Consider the following 7,412-nt stretch of genomic DNA (forward strand, 5'->3'; position numbering starts at 1 on the left):
TGCGAGGATGCCTCCTCAAATCCCGCCCCTCGCGAGACCCGCCCCCAACAGGCACCATCCCTAACCGCCGGCCCCCCCAGGAGCCCCGCCCACATCCCTTGGGCCGGCCCTCCATCGGAGGGGCGGGGGCGGAAGCTGCGCACGGAAAAGCGGGGCGGGGTCAGAAGTCAAAGGTCAGGAGGGCTTCTACAGTGGAAGAGTAGTTGCTGCTTTCTCCCTCGTGCAGCCGACTCACGTGGTGCACGGCCACGCTCCCTGAAAATACTTCTATCAGACATCCTTTCTACGTTTTCATCATTAAAGACAACTTACAGCTGCTCTCTCCAGCAGAACAGCTGCCAACTTGACTTTCTTTAAAAGCCCATCCTGGGGACTTCCCTGGGGGCGCAGTGGTTAAGAATCTGCCCGCCAATGCAGGGGACACGGGTTCGAGCCCTGGTCCGGGAAGATCCCACATGCCGCGGAGCAACTAAGCCCGTGCACCACAACTTCTGAGCCTGCGCTGTAGAGCCCTCACGCCACAACTGCTGAGCTCATGTGCCACAACTACTGAAGCCTGTGCACCTAGAGCCCGTGCTCCGCAACAAGAGAAGCCACCGCAATGAGAAGCCCGTGCACCGCAACAAAGAACAGCCCCTGCTCTCTGCAATTAGAGAAAGCCTGCGCGTAGCAACGAAGACCCAACACAGCCAAAAAAAAAAAAAAGCCCATCCTGGTGGCTCAGAGCTGCCAAGGGACTTGGCTGCCCCAGACCGGATCCAGCTGTGTGAAGGGCTGAATTGGCCAAGCGCCGAGTTCTTATCGCATATTTTGAATGTGCCTCTGCCTCACTTTAAGGAAGCCTAGTACTTTACTCCACAGGAAATGTTTCTAGGCAAAGGAATTTTGCATTATGAGAAGCCTCCCTGAGTTAAATAAATAAGATCCTTCTCCAGGATTTATAGCACTTTTCAAAAATTCAGTACCTTTTCAGAAATCAGCCCTGTGTCAGAGGTACTCAGAATAAAGTGCTTCAGCTGTGCCAGGTGTTCTGTGATTTTTCTCCCCATGATACAGACCAGTGCTTCTTCAACTCTAAGGAGCATAAGAAACACCTGGGGCTTTTGTTTAAAATGCAGATTACGGTCCAGTGGGCCTGGGTTCTGCGGTAGGGATCAAGATTCTGCATTCCTAACGAGCTCCCAAGCAATGCTCTTGTTACTCAGACTACACTTTTGACTATCCAAGATCGACTTCTTCATTATACAAATTTTCTGCTTTATGTTTTCATCCCCAACCAAGTCTTGCACCATAGCACCCGAGATCCTGTTTACAGCGCAACCCTTTTTAGTTAGTTCTGCTCATCTGTACTTCCTGGTATCTTTATCCTCCAGTGATAAACCCTGCTATTGCTGCTGCTGCTGCTTTCCTGCCTCTTGGTCTTCTCAGAGATCCCTCTCCTCTTTCTCCCTAAAAGTGGGTTACCTGCCAGTCTGAAAACAGACCACTGGAATTGTTCCAGTCATTGAGTCAAGGCCCCTCCCCACCACTGCAAAGTGGGTAAAGAATTCTTGACAATGCAGTTAATGTCCATTTCAGGACTTTCAAGCTGCTAGAGCAACAGTAGTTCCAGAGGAAGCAGTAAGTGTGAATCTCCTGGGGAGCTATTCCAAAATATCCCTGCCAAACCACCCCCCTACATACACGCACACACAAACATTGGCTCCCCGTGTTGTATTTAAAAAAAGACCTCCCAGGTAATTCTGACACAACCCTCCTTGTATGTGTAAACAAGTGAATGATCTTTAAGTGTAGTGAGATAAAATGATAAACAATGTCAGCAATGAGCTAACTGCAATGAAATAATATCCTCAAGGTGTTAGGGGGAAAACAGACACCTAAGACATGGTAGAGGTTCAAGATTTCCTAGACAGCAGGCAGAGAAGAGCTAACATTTATTAAGCATTTACTACACATATTATCTCACTTAATCCTCACAATGCATACAAGGTAAATGCTACTTTTACCTCTATTTTAGAAATCAAGGCAGAGAGATTCAGTTACTTGCCTGCTCTTACTATGATGGTGCTGGGATTCAAACCTGGTTCTGATCTGGCTTGAGAATCCACAATCCAGGCACTTATCCACTATATACGACTTCTTTTTGGTAACTGTTATTTCTCTATTACCTCTGGTCTGTTATTACTTGCAAAGAAACAGTGTTCAAACTGAAAAGCAAGTGCCACAGGGACTCAGAGGAGGTTGATTGGTAGGGCCTGATTAATCAGAAAATGTTTCCTGGAGCAGTTTGATTTGAAGAAGCAGATACGATTGGTGGTCACCCAGTATACGAATGGATCCGATATCTCACTTTGAGACAATTCAGAACCCTGTGAAAAGAGAGCACTAGGTTAACACTGAAGAAACGATAGAGATGTGGGGAGGGGAGGCCACTTCCACTGCCACCCTCGTAGGACCTAATGGTACAGCCAATTACATGACTTGCAGTCATGGAAGCAGCATTCCCATGCCTTTGTTCTTTCAACTTGTAATGCCTTTTTCTCTTCCTCCCTTCTTCCCTTGATACTTATTCTGCTCAGTGACCACTTTTCAGAATTTCATTCTGAGACCTTCTATGGTCTCAGAAGAAGGACTTTCCAATAACCTCTGGACCCTGTTGTATCTACAGATGCCCAGGGACTGAATGGAACTAAAGTATTTAATGTAATAAAGTGTTTAATAGTAAAGTATTTAATACAACCAGAGGCAAAGGGATAATCCCCAGCATGGGCTCTAATGTTCCTTGCCCAGCTGTCTGGTGGGCAAAATAGCCCCAAAAGGGTTCACAAGAGAAAGGCCCTTTGGAGCAAGATGGCCCTAGAGCAAGCAGGCAAAGGATCACCCCTCAGTGTGGTGGCCCTCAGGAGGCTGGAATTACAGGAGAAACAATGTGGTAGTCAGGTCATGGTGGGAAAAATTTATCATGATGGCAGCATTCTGGGGCTGTACGAGGAGTCTGTCCCCGCTGGAGCATCCAGGCAGCTGATGCATCCATCTCCCACGTGGATGTGGTGGGGAGGCAGGCCTGGGGCACTGCCCAGTCAGAGCAGCAGAAGGGCTGGATAGTAAAGCAGCAGATGCTGTATTTGCCATTTGAGAAGCCTTTATTGAACACCTTCCATGTGCCAGTCCCTGACATATTCTAGCAAAGAAGATAAATGCATAAATAGATCATTTCTCCATGTGACAACTGCTAAGATAAAGGTATTCACAAGGTACCCTGGGAAAACAGAGGAGGTCTTTAGTGGGGGAAAGGAATTAGTAATGACTTCTTGGAGGAGGTTATGCAAAAGAGGTTATGAATGAGTTAGATAAAGAAAACAGTGTAAGACTCAAGGGCATGAAGCAGTACAGGGTGAAGAGAATCAGAATCAATTTTGCTGGATTATCAAGTGTAAGTCAGAAAGCTCCTCTTCTGTGTGCCCAACTGAGGTCACGGTTCTCAATACACATATTTTCACAGTCAACACAGTCTGGCAGGTAAAACTCCTGAAGCACAGACTTCCAATAGTGGGAGCAGATACCAGGATTCAAGAAGCGGGCTTTAGGCCTACAGCCCAGGTGACACTCCTGTACTCTCTGGAGCCAAGGTCTGGGGCTTGATTCTACCACTTGTTCTCTCCCCATGCAAGGTAGAGGGTTATGATGCATTCAGAGACCTACGTGGCATTGTGGTCTGAGAGTCCTCTTCCTGGTCACTTCTCAGACCCTCCCAGAGGTGACCTCCTAGCTCTGGAATTTGGCCCCAGAGCTGCTGGTAGAATGGAAAAACAGACCACTAAAACAGAGGAAAGATAAGGGTCTCCCCTGGGATCTCTGACTTATCCTCACTCTTCTTCTGGTACCTAAATGTGCTTGTCCTCTGACATTCTATCTTTAGCTCTTTTCTGTATACAGACATACTTATCTACTCCCATCCCTTCAATTACTATTTTCCCATGACCCTAAATCTCTAACTCCAACTCCCACCTCTCTCCTGACCTTCAGATCCATATCTCCAACTCCCTGCTAGATGCTCCCTAGGTCACGTAAACCCATCTGTCCAAAATCAGTATCTCATTGTCCTCCCTCTCAGTCTCCTCCCCTGTATCTATCTTGATTGAGGGCATGAAAACATGGCGAAGGGCCAACGCTGCCTTGCTGAGACATTCAAACTGGTCTTGTAGGGAGCTGAGAGCCAAAGAAGGTGGAGTGACCCAAACAGATGCCCAGGGTGCCTGCAACCAAAAGCAAAGAGAATAGAGGAAGCCTTAAGGACCTTCATTCTTGAAATCATCTTTTACTCTTTCCTCTCTTACTCCTGCTCAGTCTTAGTCACCAAGTTCTATTGGTTTTACCTCCTAAATCTCTCTTGGATCCATCCTACCCATCTTAGGTCAGGACCTCAGCACCTCCTCCATAACCTCCCTCTGCCATGATTTCTCTGCTAATAGGCCATTCTACCCCCTGCCAATTTTATCTCAAGATAGCAAATCTGATCACATCTCTGCATTTTCTCATATTCGTGTGCCCTCCATCACCTTCACTAGTGGGCTTTAAACCCACCGTGGTCCCTCGGGTTTCTCAGAGCTCTTGTGGAGAGCTGAGAGTGAGGTGAGAGGGCAGAGCTAGGGGTTCCTCCCTTGCTTGACCTCCCCGCACCCCACCTTCCATATCCCTGCTTCAGACAAGGAGCTCTACTTTTTTTTGCTTTTTATTTTGAGTGACCTTGCATGATTTCTTTGGCAGAAAGGGTTCCTAAAGGGTTTCTAAAATGTTAAAAGCCAATGGCTTCCAGAAGAGTCTATATCTAAACATGGCATAACTGGCTCTTTATTCTCTGTCCTCCTCCTACTTCTCTAGCTTTATTTTCCACCAACATCCCATATATTCTACCATCAAGCCACACTGAACTTGCCTTCCCTGAACATACCTTTCATGCTGTGGTTCTTCTGCCTATGATGTCACTAGAATGTAAGCTCCTTTAAGGCTGGGACTTTGTTCACTGCTGTGTCCCCAATGCCTGGAACTATACCTGGCACAAAGTTAAGTACTCAATACATATTTATTAAATGAGTAAGTGTTCTTCCCCAGTTCTCTGCTATGCAAGAGTCTGTTTATTCTTCAAGGCCAACTCAAATGCCACTGCCTCTGGAATTTTCCGTGATTTCCTATCCCCACCCTCCAACTGCCATTGTCAATTTGTTGTTCCCTTTTCTGTTTTCCATAGCAGTCAGTCTAAATCTGTGTAAGAGCACTCATCATATTGTGCTGTGGCTTTTGTTTGGGGCTCTCCAACCACGCACCCCTGCAGTGTGAACTCCAGGACAGTGCACAAAAAAATGCCTGCACAGGAAATAACTCTGATAAAAGTTACCTCTGCTTCCTCACCCTAGAGCTTTGTACCAAGTTGGTCCCAATCAGGAGTTAACCCATCAGGGCAGAAGGTTAAAACCAGCTTAATCATAGTAGTTAACTTTGACTCCCAAATCTTTCTTGAGCTTTACACTCTCTCTCTTGAACATACTGACTTGTGACCTTCCACTTGGATTCCTGGATTTTTCTTTGTTTACTCCCTAGCTCAGATCTCATCCTCACCTTGACTCTGATGGGCTGCCAAGGTTGATTCACTTACACTAACTCCTGATGTTTAACCCATAATCTATACACTCTTCTGATTCTGGTTAAGACTATACTGATCCTAACTAGCCATTTAGCTTCTATAAACAAGTTGCCCTGGGTTAGGCATTGCCAGCCCCACGAATAAAGAGCAGGTAAGGGAGAAAGAGAGTCTTGAGGGATCAGGGAGGCAGCAGATTTGGGGAGCCAAGAAACCAAGTAAAAAAAGCAGTCAAGTGAGAGATGCACCTTCAGAAGAGGACAGCTCTCCAGCTGGGGTTTCTCCGGCTTTTGTCAGGTTCAAACCTGCTGCATCTATAAGCCTGTCCCACAGTCATGAACCACCTGGGCCCAAGCAATTATCCATTTGAAGGAATGCCTTCTCCACTTCTCTAGGAAAACACCATTCACATAAAGAAATGGGACAGCTGGAGCAAGCTTATTTGCTAAAATTCCATTCACTAAGTGACCATTTTATAAAATTACCAGAACTTTTAAAAAACTATCTTTAAATGATATAGCTATTTTTATTACATGGGATTATATTAACAGCCTTAAAGATTTTGAAGGTTAAAATTTTAACTGAAGAAATGAAATTTAAGGCTGATATGCCATTGAGGAACTGGAAAAAGGATAATAAAAATGTAAGCATATGACAAAATAGAAAATGACATTCAACAGTACCTGAAAAAAAAAAAAAAAGCAGCTGAAAAAATCCTGCCAAGTATAAGTGCAGAAATTTTGATTTCTAACAAGGAGTGATTAGGATGTTGATTTGGTAGCACTTTACAGAAAGAGTTAACATAAATGAGCAAAACCATTCAAAGCCACAGAAGAGAAATGAGGGCAGCTTAAAGGGGTTACTATGATAGAGCTTATTATGAACTAGCCTCAGATTTGATATGCATTAACCAGGAACAATGAATTTGTAAAGGACCAAAAAGAAAAAAACAAACGAGAAACAGTGAACATGTTAAAAATCAGGTAAAGCAACAGAAGCAACCACATCACAAATACATTTTGCTAGAAATAACATACTAAAGTGATATGCAAATTTAGAAATTGGCCAAAAAATTCCCGAAAATGGTAACATTCTAGTATGAAACTGAAATTTGGTTACTGATACTTAAAAATTTTACGAATATTAAATATGAATATTAAATATTTAATATTAAATATGAATATTAAATATGAATATTAAATATTTCTATAAAGACTTAAAACAGCTTTATTGAAATATGATTGACAATCATCTACATGTTTAAATTGCAGTTTTTTTTTAAATTTATTTTATTATTTTATTTTTATTTATTTTTGGCTGAGTTGGGTCTTTGTTGCTGTGAGCAGGCTTTTTTCTAGTTGCTGCGAGCAGGGGCCACCCTTCGTTGCGGTGTGCGGGCTTCTCATTGTGGTGGCTTCTCTTGTTGCGGAGCACGGGCTCCAGGCACACGGGCTCAGTAGTTGTGGCTCGCGGGCTTAGCCGCTCCGCTGCATGTGGGATCTTCCCGGACCAGGGCTCGAACCCATGTCCCCTGCATTAGCAGGCGGATTCTTAACCACTGCGCCACCAGGGAAGCCTAAATTGCAGTTTGATAAATTTTGATATATATGCTATTTTCATAAAGTCTTTAAATTACTCTATGACTTCAGACAAATTAAATATTCCTGAAAATATTACCATGAAAATAAAATAAAAACCTGTCAATTAAAACTTCCCAGAAATCTCTGAAACCTTTTAAAACTAGCCCATTAAACAGTAATTGCTGGGAACTTTA

This window comes from Mesoplodon densirostris, chromosome 18 (genome assembly GCF_025265405.1).
Source record: "Mesoplodon densirostris isolate mMesDen1 chromosome 18, mMesDen1 primary haplotype, whole genome shotgun sequence".
Lineage (NCBI taxonomy): Eukaryota > Metazoa > Chordata > Mammalia > Artiodactyla > Ziphiidae > Mesoplodon > Mesoplodon densirostris.